The sequence below is a fragment of the Aedes albopictus genome, chromosome 2 (assembly GCF_035046485.1).
Source record: "Aedes albopictus strain Foshan chromosome 2, AalbF5, whole genome shotgun sequence".
NCBI lineage: Eukaryota > Metazoa > Arthropoda > Insecta > Diptera > Culicidae > Aedes > Aedes albopictus.
In genome coordinates this window covers 218897762-218913700 of record NC_085137.1, presented here as the reverse complement: position 1 = coordinate 218913700, position 15939 = coordinate 218897762, and the positions used below count along the sequence as shown (strand labels likewise).

Below are 15939 nucleotides of genomic sequence, written 5' to 3'. Positions count from 1 at the left end.
GGACGTGTTTACATACGCAGTGTTACACTAAAAGTGCATCATTAGGTCGTATATGGTGTCATTGAGGCTCTTTTTTAGAATCCGTATGATAAATAATTAGATTTTAAATCGTATTTTTGGCGATTTCCATAATTTGGAAGGATAAAATGTGTATTAGTAGCGCACGCCTATCTATTTATACATTTAATAATGAGTTTCTGTCTGTCTACGTTACCCTTATAAACTCAGAAATAACTGAAACGATCGGCGTGAACAATTACACGTCAGTTTTTTTTTTTTTAGCCGGGGAAGACTCTAAACAACTTGAAAAATTAACTGGCAATACACATAACGGGGGACTTCTCTATGGAGCTGTATGCCAAGAACCCGCACAGCCGGTTTACTATAACTTTTATTTACATTTAAAAATAAAATAAACTTACATGTTTGAAAATACTATGATGATGAAATTGTAGGTCCTTACTGACGAAACAATGATCCGACAAAATGGTCACTAAGGTTTTATGTTTGTGTATTTTAAGAAATGTTACGCTAGACGCATCACGATAGCGCAGTGTTCATTCAGGGAGCCTGGGTCATAATGACCCCAACATCCCACTAGGGTTAAATTAAGGGCTTTTTCTTAATTTGTCAATACTTCATCTGATTTTTGAATTCAGAAAAGCAAGTATGCTTCCACATCATCATGGTTGCTTGCATTATTCATTTAACACGAAATTAAACATTTTAAGGACAATTTTATTCATAGTAATACTTGAGTCTACATGTAGAATATATGGCCTATTGAGAACTTGTTTAGTGCCAAAGGGGTGTAAATCAACAGTTTAGTGGTAAAGGGGTGTAAGTGACACTAACCCAAAAAATCAAATTTTCCTATCTGCAGAAAAACAGCGTATATAATGTCTGTTTCCATCTCAGATGGTGGAGTTACTTGATAGTAGAGTGTTCGGGGCGAATCCAAACTTTTTCGAATATTGTTGATTTTTTTATAAGATGTCAAAGTTTACGTTCATTATCTCAAAATCAGGTTTTGGTCACTTACACCCCTCTGCTTCTGACCCCCTCAAATTATAGTCACGAAATGAAAATATCGTTACAAAAAATTGTAATTGTTATACAAATAATACGTTCGGACTTTTGGGATCTTTTAATGTGACACCCATTTAGTACGTCACGCTAAAACCGTCATTTTTTTTATCATTTTTGACACAATGATTTTTACTCACTTTTAAAATATACGGAGAATTTTCGTTAAGATTTTGAAGTTCTCTTAATATATATAGGTATTCATAAAAAATGGACGTTTCCCAGAATCATAATATGTTCTATAGATTAGTTGGTTAAAGCGCCGGACTAGCGATATGGAGTCGTGGGTTCCAATCCCACAACAATTGGTATTTTTTCACAAATTTATCTCTTCATTTGTCTATTACGCTCACTTTGCCTTAAAAAGCTTCCAGTTTTTAAGGTATTTCAGACATACTGGCCGACGGGTATATCAAGAAAAAGGCAATGAAAATAATTGCAATGTATCAGTTTTTCTCAGGATTTCTTCAATATGTTCTTGTAGAGTTTCTTGCAAGCAAGATTTGACCAGGATTTCTCCCGATATTTTTCCAGGAATTTCTTACAAAGATTTTCCAGGAGATAGGGTGACAATGGGTATTATTGGCAGGTTTGTTCTCTTCGTCATGGGAGGTTTTTGTCAGCCAAATTGCCTGAAACTTGGCCATATAATTCAGCTTAGTTGGGAAGGATTTGAGACCAACTTTGAGTTCAATAGGTTTCAAAAAACCCCCAAAGACGAAGAGAACAAAACGGCCGAGAATAGGCAATTTCCCCTATTCCGAGAAAAAACTGTAAAAAAAAATCCCTACAAGAACTACGGGCGCAGCCAAGAACTTAAATAAATCCTAAAAAGGAACCTCGGAACAGTTTCCATTAGAGATTCCGGAAAATGCACTGGGGATAATCCCAATAAAATCTGTAAAAAAAAATCTCAGGAGAGAACGATTACTGCAAGAAATCTAGTAAACTACTATGAAAAAAAAACCTGAAAAAAACACTGAAAGTAGTCACGAGACGAACTACAGGAGAAATATCATCAATAGCTTCTGCAAAAAAATCCAAATGGTACTCTAGAAAAAATCTTAGGAGAAAGTCCAGAATAAATTCAGAAAAAAACTCTGAGAGACATCCCATGACCAACATGACCGGAAGAAATTTTATGAGAGAAGCCCGGAAGACACTTCGAGAGAAATCACAGGTGGAACTTCAGTAGATTTTCTTCTGTTTCTCCCTGAAACTCTAGACGAAATCTCACGGAAATTTCTTGAAGAAGTTCGTACGACATCCCAGGAGGAACTCTAGAACTCTCCTCTGGAGATCTTTAAGAAGATGCCCCAAAGGAGAAATTCCGCGACAACATCTGAGATATATCCTGAGTAGAGAAACTCTTGTGGAGATCTCGGAATAAATCCATAAAGAAATCCTTGGAAAAATGTTTGGGTAAAACGTAGGAGGAATTACGGGAAAAATCTCACGAGGGACTCGAAGAACTAATACTGGGGAAACCTTTGGAAGAAATTCTGGAATGTGTCTTCTAACTTCAAGTTTTTCCAAGTGCGTCCAGAACAGTAACAGCAAATCTGGTACATGCCAGTAAAAAACCCTAGTATTGACTGAATTCGAAGCTTCTGTAGATATTTTAGATCTTGTTAAATCCTAAAAAGGTGCCTTTTTTTGAAAATCACTATTTTTGTTCCTTAATGATAGGGAACCTGAAGCTTGGAGTTGTTTCGTAAGCCACAAGATTGTACATTAAAAAATGGATCACTTTTCGGAAAATTTTAAGGAACTCCTTACTAGTGAGCTAAAAATAGAAAATTTTTCCAATTTTATTCCGGAAATTTTAAGATTTCCGTTTCTTTCTGAATCTACGTTCCTACTGGACCTGCCTCACTTTAACGTCGTGTGCGTTCAGAATCCTTTACTGCCCCCACTCGCATAACAGTCCCATTTGCAAAAAGTAGGAATTGAGAAAACGGCATTTGAAGTTTGAAAACTTGTTTCCATATAAAACTTTGAAAAATCGCCAAAATTTGAAAAATATTTCGATCATCTCGAAACTTTCACAGATTGCTTTGCACATGAATATATAACTGTAAAAAATATTACAATCATTACAAAGTTGTTAAGTTTTGTGTTACGTAACACAAAAATCCACGATGGGACTGTTATGCGGGTACTTTTGATATGGGATGCTCATAACTTGGTATTTTTTTCACACATTGACATAAAAATTCGTAATTTTTATTATTGTTTTTGGAAGTACATAAAAAATGATGACTATTCATAACGTTAACCCAAAAGTGATGAAAAGTCAAATGGGACTGTTATGCGAGTGGGGGCAGTTTACCTGTTATAGATTTTAATTTCCTTGTAAAACTGGAGTGTTTTTCATTGTTCTGAAACAACTTGAAGTTCCATTAATTTTACAGAGTTTAAAACAGAGCATATTTTGTTTTGATTCTTTTAAATGATTTAAGAAACATTTTAGTCATACTACGTATGTTTCATTTTTTTCGAACTTGTTTCGAACTTCATCCCAGTGAGTCGAGTGCGGTGATCATCAACTGAAATAATAATGACCCAAGAATATGTGTGTGGACAGGTTGCGGGAGCAGATGTTTTCAGCCAGTAAGGCGTTCGCACTGGTTGGTAAATACCCATTAACCGTAATCAATCACACTTCGGATTGGATATTTCTTCGAAACAGAAAGTATATTTCGTTTCGAGTTTCAAAGGAAATAGAAAAAAAAACAGAACGAAATAGGGATAAATCGATCAGGATGTGAAAGTTACTTCAGTTGCGAAGTGAAATTTTTTGAGCAATTCTTAGGAAATATATTTCAAGGCCCCTATAGCCACAGCTGTAAAGACGTGGGTATTCAGCATGACCGTGCTGGGAGTGACGGGTTTGATTTCCTGCTCATGAGCATGAGCATGAGATGACCGTACAATTCGTAGTTGCTACTTCGTTACTGACCAGAACAGTCAACATTGCACAGGGAACCAAATGGATGGGGCCTGGGTGTAGCTTTCCATCCTCAATGTGCAATTTTGAAGGTTCAAAACTTTATATTGTCAGTACCGGCGCCGGCCACGTCCTTACGGTCATCGGGGAAGGGAAGGAATGTTGGTGTGACATCCGTTGCTACTAGAGACCGTGTGTACCTCCGCATCCCCACGGTTGTCACAGGAAGGAAGTTTGTTAGTGGGAAGGGAAGGGGGTTTGATTTCCTGCTCAGTCCACGAACTTTTCGTGGAGGAAATTCCCTTGGACACAGAGTATCTTGGTGCCTGCCACATGATACACATGCAAAATGGTCATTAGCAGAGGAAGCTCTCTGTAAGTAACTGTGGAAGTGCTCATGGAACATTTAAGCTGAGAAGCAGGCTTTATCACATGAGGGTCGATACGCCAAGAAAAAGAAGACATTCAATGTTTTCTGACAATAAGCATGGTGTAACCAAAGTAATCAATGAATTCTCAGATGCTCCTGTGAGCTGAGTGTAAAATGCTTGTCAGAATGCTGAGAGAATTCTTATCAAAATCCCGAAAGGATTCCTGTCAGAATCTTGAGAGGATTCATGTCAGAACCCAGAGACAATTTATCTCCGAATACTGAGAGGATTGTTGTCAGAATGCTGAGAGGATTCTTGTCAATCCTGCGAGGATTCTTCTCAGAATACTGCGAGGATCCGTATCCGTATCCTTAGAGGATCTTTTTCCAAATCATGAAGAGATTTTTCTCAGAATCGTTAGGAGATTTTTCTCACAGTTCTGAGAAGAATTTTTTTCAGAATCCTGAGAGGATTATTCTCACAATTCTGAGAGGTTTCTTGTCAAAATCCTGTGAGGATTCTCCTGCCAGAATCCTGGTAGAATTCTTGTCAGAATCCTGCGAGGATTCTTGTCATAACCGGAAAGAGTTCTTGTCAGAACCCTAACAAAATTCTTGTAAGAATCCTGAAGGGATTCTTGCCAGAATTATGTCAGGGTTCTTGTCAAAATCATGAAGGTTTTCTTGTGAGAATCCTGACGGGATTCTTGTGAGAATCTTGACGGGATTCTTGTCAGAATCCTGACGGGATTCGTGTGAGAATCCTGACGGGATTCTTGTGAGAATCCTGACGGGATTCTTGTGAGAATCCTGACGGGATTCTTGTGAGAATCCTGACGGGATTCTTGTGAGAATCCTGACGGGATTCTTGTGAGAATCCTGACGGGATTCTTGTGAGGATCCTGACGGGATTCTTGTGAGGATCCTGACGGGATTCTTGTGAGAATCCTGACGGGATTCTTGTCAGAATCCTGACGGGATTCTTGTCAGAATCCTGACGGGATTCTTGTCAGAATCCTGACGGGATTCTTGTGAGAATCCTGACGGGATTCTTGTGAGAATCCTAACGGGATTCTTGTGAGAATCCTGACGGGATTCTTGTGAGAATCCTGACGGGATTCTTGTGAGAATCCTGACGGGATTCTTGTGAGAATCCTGACGGGATTCTTGTGAGAATCCTGACGGGAATCTTGTGAGAATCCTGACGGGATTCTTGTGAGAATCTTGACGGGATTCTTGTCAAAATCCTTAGGGGATTCTTGTCAGAATCCTGACGGGATTCTTGTCAGAATCCTGAAGGGATTCTTGTCAGAATCCTGACGGGATTCTTGTGAGAATCCTGACGGGATTCTTGTGAGAATCCTGACGGGATTCTTGTGAAAATCCTGATGGGATTCTTGTGAGAATCCTGAAAAAATTCTTGTGAGAATCCTGACGGGATTCTTGTGAGAATCCTGAACGGATTCTTGTGAGAATCCTGAAGGGATTCTTGTGAGAATCCTGAAGGGATTCTTGTGAGAATCGTGACGGGATTCTTGTGAGAATCGTGACGGGATTCTTGTGAGAATCGTGACGGGATTCTTGTGAGAATCGTGACGGGATTCTTGTGAGAATCCTGACGGGATTCTTGTGAGAATCCTGACGGGATTCTTGTGAGAATCCTGACGGGATTCTTGTGAGAATCCTGACGGGATTCTTGTGAGAATCCTGACGGGATTCTTGTGAGAATCCTGACAAGATTCTTGTGAGAATCCTGATGGGTTTCTTGTGAGAATCTTGACGGGATTCTAGTGAGAATCTTGATGGGATTCTTGTCAGAATCCTTACGGGATTCTTGTCAGAGCCCTGACGGGATTCTTGTAAGAACCCTCACGGGATACACGGGATTCTTGACAGAATCTTGACGGGATCCTTTTCAGAATCTTGACGGGATTCTTGTCAGAATCTTGATGGGATTCTTGTCAGACTGACGGGATTCTTTTTAGAATCATGACGGGATTTTTGTCAGAATCATGACGGGATTCTTGTCAGAATCCTGAGAGGATTCTCATCAGAATCCTGAGCGGATTCTCAACAGAATCCTGAGAGAATTATCTTCAGGAGCCTGACAGGATTCACGTCAGGAGCCTGACTGGATTCTCGAAAGGAGCCTGCAGAATTTTCGTCAGAATCCAGAGAGAATTCTCGTCAGAAATCTCAGAGGATTCTCGTCTGAATGCTGAGAGAATTCGCGTCAGTATCCTAAGAGGATTCTCGTCAGAATCCTGCAAGGATTCTCGCCCGAATTCTGAGACGATTCTCCTCAGAATCCTGAGAAGATTTTCGTCAGAATATTGAGAGGATTCTCGTCAGAATCCTGAGAGGATTCTTCTCAGAATCCTGAGAGGATTCTTCTCAGAATCCTGAGAGGATTTTCGTCAGAATCCTGAGAGGATTTTCGTAAGAATTAAGAGAGGATTCTTGTCGGAATCCTGACAGGAATCTTGTCAAAATCCTGTCAGGATTCTTGTCAACATCCTGAGAGGATTCATTTCAGCATATTGAGAGAATTCTTGTCAAAATCCTGAGAGGATTTTACACAGAATCCTGAGAGGATTCTTGTCAGAAGCCCGGCAGGATTCTTTTCAGAATCCTGAGGGGATTCTTGTCAAAATCCTGAAGAACGTGAAATAATTGCATGTCCCGATCATTTAATTTATCGCCTGTACATTTCAACAACATCTTACAACGTTAGATTATTCAAGTTATGATTTTGATATGTTGTTCTAGTCGGGTCGACCTTGAACTGTCCATGTGCAACTATTATCAGTCAGTCAGTGTTCGAAATGCACTGCACTATGTATGCAGAGGGTTCCTACTGATGTCGCCTGCTGCATGAGACAAGTGTGCCATGCCTCGCCTCTCTGACTGATCGTTACATAAATATATAAATAGTTGCCTCTAATCGTGTCGCCTGCTGACGGACGAATACAACTAAATATAAGCTACGCTTAGTGAGATGGCTATAATGCCAATCTAAACAAGTGATAAGATGTCGATTTTCAGTTTTCTATTTAGTTCCAGAAATCACCGATTCCCCTTCTCTGTAACAAAGTACGACGAAGTAAACAGTTGTCGTCCAGTGCATTCTCTATCAATACGAATTCGAAGAATCAATTGAACACGTTGAATACATAGAACTAATCCCATCGTTGCTGTTTAAGTTTGGGTGACTAAATCTCTGATAATTTGAATAGACGCCAATATGTAAAGGAATGTTTCAAACAGAAACTGGATGCATTTTCGTATTTTTTTGATTTTTGAATTTTCTTAAATAACGGAGCAACATTTTCAAAATTAGAGGAAGGATCAGGGTATATCCTGATTTTCCTTTGAGGATTACTCTCAGAATACTGCGGGGATTATTTACAGAATACTGCGAGGATTCTCCTCAGAATCCTGTGAGGATTTTTCTCAAAATTCTAAGAGGATTCTTGTCAGAATGGTTAGAGCGTTTTTCTCAGAATTCTGAGAGGATTCTTGTTAGAATCCTGAGAGGATTCTCCTCAGAATGCAGAGAGGATTCTCTTCACAATCCTGAGAGGATTCTCTTCACAATCCTGAGAGGATTCTATTCACAATCCTGAGAGGATTCTCCGCAGAATCTTGTAAGGATTCTCCGCAGAGCCCTGAGAAGATTCTCCGGCAGAGCACTGAGAGGATTATCCGACAGAAATGATTCTCCTCAGAATCCTAAGAGGATTATCCTCAGAATCCCGAGATAATCATCCTCAGCATCCTGAGAGGATTCTGAGAGAACTATCCTCAGAATTCCTGAGAGGATTCTGCATTTATGACTCTACACGCGAAAAATATTCATACCCTCAAGTGTTACTTGAATTCCCCAATGAACAATTTCTACTACGGTAACGTGTCTGCTCCACGCTGCACCCGACTTAAACGCCACTTGTTCTTACTCATAGTCAGCAATCAAGCAGAAACCACACTTCCCTTGGCTCTCTCTCTCGGTTCGTAAACTAATTAGAACCCTACCCTGTTACAGACCGTCCCCACGCCCACCCCCAACTCACCACTTGTGCGCTGAAACTGCACCTCAAAACAAAACAAACTTTGTGTACACCTCGGTAGAAAATCGAACCAGGGCGACGATAGAAGTGTGTACTATTGATAAACTGACGACGACGGCGACACAGCGCCGCTACCGAAGAAACATTGCAATTATTGCAAGTCACAGCTAGCAGTCGTCACAGTGCATGCCGCCGGTCACCGGTTTTGTACCTATAGAGGGGGTACCTAAGTAGAACACCAAACGGTGTTGTTGTTATTGTTGTTCGTGGACAAGGGGTGCGGAAAAGGGGTCGAACATTTACAACTCAAGTGTACCCGATTCCGGTTCGGTTCCTACGATTATGATTCAAAATGTGATGTAATTGGGCGAGTGGCTGCCCCGACTGAAATATCGAGACAATATAAAAACACAATCAGAAATAATAGCAACAGAAGTTAATAACATTTTGAGGGATTGCAAACGATAACACAAGTTGATATTATTTAATTATTGGCAATCCGACAATAAACTACTTACAAAAATATATCAGAATTATAACAAACAAAGATATTTTTAACTAATTGTGATATAATTTTGCTTCAAATCTTTGGTGTTAATAAAATATTATAACACAATTATATCATATTATGATATAAATTTTGTTTAGTAACTGATTGTAACATATAAACTTTGGAATTCAGAAAAAAATGTTATAAAGTTATAATATTAACTGATTCACATTATGATACAAACTAGTTATTTTCAAGTTCAAATTTATATCAAGTTTTGATATAATTTTGATCAGATTATAACAAAAACAGTTATATTCTTGATAAAACCAGTGAACTTTTTGTTGGCGATTTTAGTTATTTTAACATCATCTTGCTTCTTGTTTATAACATAATAAGTTATACGAGATTATGAATACATAACACAATATGATACAAACTTGATATAATTTTCCAGTCGGGAACTTATCGGACTTGGCCCAAGTAGCGCCACCCGACCCGTTCCAGTTAGCTACTTGATAGACGGTCCCTTTGGTTCCATTCGTAGGCAGGTTTCCTCTCGTTACGTAAGTTAAGTTGCCAAGTGCGCGAACTACGATGGTGACTATTAGCTGGTGGTGGCGGTAGCGGACCAGCTTTATGCAAGGATTGTAAACGGGGTGCGAAATGTAAAAGAACCAGAAACGAACACAGTTAAGGGACTTACAATCGGGCTAATTTGTTCGCTTGCGCTTTCGCGATTTGTCAACCCTTTTCGGTGGTGTTGTCGTCGTCATCGTCAGTCATTGCAGTGAATTTGCTTACCTGAAAGGAAATAAAAATACAATAGAGTATAAGTCAGGGCAATCGATTTAAAAATATCATTTGCTAACGAAGAAGATGTTGTGAACTAAGGAACTGCTACATGAGGTAAACGTAAGGGGCCGTTCATAAACCACGTAGACTTTTTGGGGGGAGGGGGGGGGGGGTCTGGCCAAAGTCTACGCTCCATACAAATTTTAAAATTTTTGTATGGACGAAAGTCTACGAGGAGGGAGGGGGGTCTGAAATGACCAAAATTTGGTCTACGTGGTTTATGAACAGCCCCTAACAAAGAGCTAAGAGTCATCAAATGCATTTTCAATCTACATCCATAAATTCTTTGAGAACTCTCATGGCAGAAGAAGATTGATAATTCTTTTCATAATTATGTCAAAATTCCTCCCAGAACCCTAAACAAGTTAACCTCTAAATCTTTCGAGGATTCTCCTGAGAACCATGTGTAAATTTTCAGAATCTAAAGAGGATTCTTCTCAGAATCCTGAGAGGATTCTTCTCCAAAGAATCCTGACAAGATTTTCCCCAGAATAAAAGGAGAATCCTCTCAGGATTCTTGGGAGAACCCTCTAAGGATTCTGGGGAGATCCCTCGCAGGATCCTGGGGAGAATCGTCTCGGGATTCTGGGCAGATTCCTCTCAGGATTCTTGGGAAAGTTCTCTCAGGATTGTGAGAAAAATCCAATCAGGATTCAAACAAAAATCCTGTGAGGATTCTAAGAATTCTAAGAATCTTATTCGGGGAAAAATCCTCTCAGGATTCTGGGGAGAATTCTCTCAGCATTGTGAGAAGAATCCTATCAGGATTCTAAGAAGAATCCTGTGAGGATTCCAAGGATTCTAAGAATCTTATCAGGATTCTAAGGAGAATCCTACCGAGATTCTAAAGGAGAATCCCCTCAGGATCCTAAAGAAAATTTCGGGACACTAAGGAGAATCCTCTAATGATTCTGACGAGAGTTTCCTCTGGATTCTGAAGAGAATCCTCTCAGGATTCTGAGGAGATTCGTCTCAGGAGAGTCTCTTAGGATTCTGGCGAGAATTCTCTCAGGATTCTGACGAGAGTTCTCTCAGGATTACGAGGAGAATCCAGAGTGAACTCTCGTCAGAATCCTGAGAGGATTCTCCTTAGAATCCTGAGAGGATTCTCCTTAGAATCCTGAGATAATTTTCCTGAGATTCCTGAGAGTATTCTTCTTAGAATCCTGATAGGATTTTTCATAGAATCCTGATGAGGACTCTCCTCAGAACCCTGAGAGAATTCTTTTGATATTTCTGAGGGGATTCTCCTCAGAATCTTGAGAGGAATCCTGAGAGGATTCTCTCAGAATCCCGAGAGAACTTTCCTCAGAATCCTGAGAGGATTCGCTTCAGGATCCTGGGGGAATGCTCCTTAGAATCCTGACAGGATTCTTCTCAGAATCCTAAGAAGATTCTCCTCAGAATCGTGAGAGGATTCTCCACAGAATGCTTAGAGGAGTCTCTCAAGAATCCGGTGAGGATTTTTCCCAGAGTCTGAAGAGCAATCTCCTCAGAATCCTGAGAGGATTTCCCCAGAATCCTGATGTTATTCACTCAGAATCCTGAGAGGATTCTCCTCGGAATCCTGAGATGATTTTCCTCAGAATCTTGAGAGGATTCTCCTCAGAATCCTAACAGGGTATCCTCAGATTCCTTAGAGGATTTTCCTCCTGAGAGAATTCTCCTCAGAATCCTGAGAGGATTCTCCACAGAATCCTGAGAGGATTCTCCTCAGCACCCTGAGTGGATTCTCCATAGAATCCTGAGAGGATTCTCCACAGAATCCTGAGAGGATTCTCCACAGAATCCTGAGAGGATTCTCCACAGAATCCTGAGAGGATTATCCTCAGAACCCTGAGAGGATTCTTCCCAGAATCCTGAGAGGATTCTCCACAGAATCCTGAGAGGATTCTCCACAGAATCCTGAGAGGATTCTCCACAGAATCCTGAGAGGATTATCCTCAGAATCCTGAGAGGATTCTCCACAGAATCCTGAGAGGATTCTCCACAGAATCCCGAGAGGATTCTCCACAGAATCTCGAGAGGATTCTCCACAGAATCCCGAGAGGATTCTCCACAGAATCCCGAGAGGATTCTCCACAGAATCCCGAGAGGATTCTCCACAGAATCCCGAGAGGATTCTCCACAGAATCCCGAGAGGATTCTCCACAGAATCCCGAGAGGATTCTCCACAGAATCCCGAGAGGATTCTCCACAGAATCCCGAGAGGATTCTCCACAGAATCCCGAGAGGATTCTCCACAGAATCCCGAGAGGATTCTCCACAGAATCCCGAGAGGATTCTCCACAGAATCCCGAGAGGATTCTCCACAGAATCCCGAGAGGATTCTCCACAGAATCCCGAGAGGATTCTCCACAGAATCCCGAGAGGATTCTCCACAGAATCCCGAGAGGATTCTCCACAGAATCCCGAGAGGATTCTCCACAGAATCCCGAGAGGATTCTCCACAGAATCCCGAGAGGATTCTCCACAGAATCCCGAGAGGATTCTCCACAGAATCCCGAGAGGATTCTCCACAGAATCCCGAGAGGATTCTCCACAGAATCCCGAGAGGATTCTCCACAGAATCCCGAGAGGATTCTCCACAGAATCCCGAGAGGATTCTCCACAGAATCCCGAGAGGATTCTCCACAGAATCCCGAGAGGATTCTCCACAGAATCCCGAGAGGATTCTCCACAGAATCCCGAGAGGATTCTCCACAGAATCCCGAGAGGATTCTCCACAGAATCCCGAGAGGATTCTCCACAGAATCCCGAGAGGATTCTCCACAGAATCCCGAGAGGATTCTCTACAGAATCCCGAGAGGATTCTCTACAGAATCCCGAGAGGATTCTCCACAGAATCCCGAGAGGATTCTCCACAGAATCCCGAGAGGATTCTCCACAGAATCCCGAGAGGATTCTCCACAGAATCCCGAGAGGATTCTCCACAGAATCCCGAGAGGATTCTCCACAGAATCCCGAGAGGATTCTCCACAGAATCCCGAGAGGATTCTCCACAGAATCCCGAGAGGATTCTCCACAGAATCCCGAGAGGATTCTCCACAGAATCCCGAGAGGATTCTCCACAGAATCCCGAGAGGATTCTCCACAGAATCCCGAGAGGATTCTCCACAGAATCCCGAGAGGATTCTCCACAGAATCCCGAGAGGATTCTCCACAGAATCCCGAGAGGATTCTCCACAGAATCCTGAGAGGATTCTCCACAGAATCCCGAGAGGATTCTCCACAGAATCCCGAGAGGATTCTCCACAGAATCCCGAGAGGATTCTCTACAGAATCCCGAGAGGATTCTCTACAGAATCCCGAGAGGATTCTCCACAGAATCCCGAGAGGATTCTCCACAGAATCCCGAGAGGATTCTCCACAGAATCCCGAGAGGATTCTCCACAGAATCCCGAGAGGATTCTCCACAGAATCCCGAGAGGATTCTCCACAGAATCCCGAGAGGATTCTCCACAGAATCCCGAGAGGATTCTCCACAGAATCCCGAGAGGATTCTCCACAGAATCCCGAGAGGATTCTCCACAGAATCCCGAGAGGATTCTCCACAGAATCCTGAGAGGATTCTCCACAGAATCCCGAGAGGATTCTCCACAGAATCCCGAGGATTCTCCACAGAATCCCGAGAGGATTCTCCACAGAATCCCGAGAGGATTCTCCACAGAATCCCGAGAGGATTCTCCACAGAATCCCGAGAGGATTCTCCACAGAATCCCGAGAGGATTCTCCACAGAATCCCGAGAGGATTCTCCACAGAATCCCGAGAGGATTCTCCACAGAATCCCGAGAGGATTCTCCACAGAATCCCGAGAGGATTCTCCACAGAATCCCGAAAGGATTCTCCACAGAATCCCGAGAGGATTCTCCACAGAATCCCGAGAGGATTCTCCACAGAATCCCGAGAGGATTCTCCACAGAATCCCGAGAGGATTCTCTACAGAATCCCGAGAGGATTCTCTACAGAATCCCGAGAGGATTCTCCACAGAATCCCGAGAGGATTCTCCACAGAATCCCGAGAGGATTCTCCACAGAATCCTGAGAGGATTCTCCACAGAATCCCGAGAGGATTCTCCACAGAATCCCGAGAGGATTCTCCACAGAATCCCGAGAGGATTCTCCACAGAATCCCGAGAGGATTCTCCACAGAATCCCGAGAGGATTCTCCACAGAATCCCGAGAGGATTCTCCACAGAATCCCGAGAGGATTCTCCACAGAATCCCGAGAGGATTCTCCACAGAATCCCGAGAGGATTCTCCACAGAATCCCGAGAGGATTCTCCACAGAATCCCGAGAGGATTCTCCACAGAATCCCGAGAGGATTCTCCACAGAATTCTGAGAGGATTCTCCACAGAATCCTGAGAGGATTCTCCACAGAATCCTGAAAGGATTCTCCACAGAATCCTGAGAGGATTCTCCACAGAATCCTAAGAGGATTCTCCACAGAATCCTAAGAGGATTCTCCACAGAATCCTAAGAGGATTCTCCACAGAATCCTAAGAGGATTCTCCAAAGAATCCTGAGAGAATTCTCCAAAGAATCCTGAGAGAATTCTCCACAGAATCCTGAGAGAATTCTCCACAGAATCCTGAGAGAATTCTCCACAGAATCCTGAGAGAATTCTCCACAGAATCCTGAGAGAATTCTCCACAGAATCCCGAGAGGATTCTCCACAGAATCCCGAGAGGATTCTCCACAGAATCCCGAGAGGATTCTCCACAGAATCCCGAGAGGATTCTCCACAGAATCCCGAGAGGATTCTCCACAGAATCCCGAGAGGATTCTCCACAGAATCCCGAGAGGATTCTCCACAGAATCCCGAGAGGATTCTCCACAGAATCCCGAGAGGATTCTCCACAGAATCCCGAGAGGATTCTCCACAGAATCCCGAGAGGATTCTCCACAGAATCCCGAGAGGATTCTCCACAGAATCCCGAGAGGATTCTCCACAGAATCTCGAGAGGATTCTCTACAGAATCCCGAGAGGATTCTCCACAGAATCCCGAGAGGATTCTCCACAGAATCCCGAGAGGATTCTCCACAGAATCCCGAGAGGATTCTCCACAGAATCCCGAGAGGATTCTCCACAGAATCCCGAGAGGATTCTCCACAGAATCCCGAGAGGATTCTCCACAGAATCCCGAGAGGATTCTCCACAGAATCCTGAGAGGATTCTCCACAGAATCCCGAGAGGATTCTCCACAGAATCCCGAGAGGATTCTCCACAGAATCCCGGGAGGATTCTCCACAGAATCCCGGGAGGATTCTCCACAGAATCCCGGGAGGATTCTCCACAGAATCCTGAGAGAATTCTCCACAGAATCCTGAGAGAATTCTCCACAGAATCCTGAGAGAATTCTCCACAGAATCCTGAGAGGATTCTCCACAGAATCCTGAGAGGATTTTTCACAGAATCCCGAGAGGATTCTCCACAGAATCCCGAGAGGATTCTCCACAGAATCCCGAGAGGATTCTCCACAGAATCCCGAGAGGATTCTCCACAGAATCCCGAGAGGATTCTCCACAGAATCCCGAGAGGATTCTCCACAGAATCCCGAGAGGATTCTCCACAGAATCCCGAGAGGATTCTCCACATAATCCCGGAAGGATTCTCCACAGAATCCCGAGAGGATTCTCCACAGAATCCCGAGAGGATTCTCCACAGAATCCCGAGAGGATTCTCCACAGAATCTCGAGAGGATTCCCCACAGAATCCCGAGAGGATTCCCCACAGAATCCTGAGAGGATTCTCCACAGAATCCCGAGAGGATTCTCCACAGAATCCCGAGAGGATTCTCCACAGAATCCCGAGAGGATTCTCCACAGAATCCCGGAAGGATTCTCCACAGAATCCCGGAAGAATTCTCCACAGAATCCCGAGAGGATTCTCCACAGAATCCCGAGAGGATTCTCCACAGAATCCCGAGAGGATTCTCCACAGAATCCCGAGAGGATTCTCCACAGAATCCCGAGAGGATTCTCCACAGAATCCCGAGAGGATTCTCCACAGAATCCCGAGAGGATTCCCCACAGAATCCCGAGAGGATTCCCCACAGAATCCTGAGAGGATTCTCCACAGAATCCCGAGAGGATTCTCCACAGAATCCCGAGAGGA

General features: G+C 42.9%; 1 protein-coding gene across 12 annotated transcripts in view; it reads right to left on the bottom strand.

The window, feature by feature from the left end:
• LOC109411294 (insulin receptor substrate 1-B) overlaps nucleotides 1-15939 on the bottom strand; it is a 683096-nt gene that overhangs the window by 172921 nt on the left and 494236 nt on the right. The gene's annotated exons all lie outside the window — the stretch shown is intronic.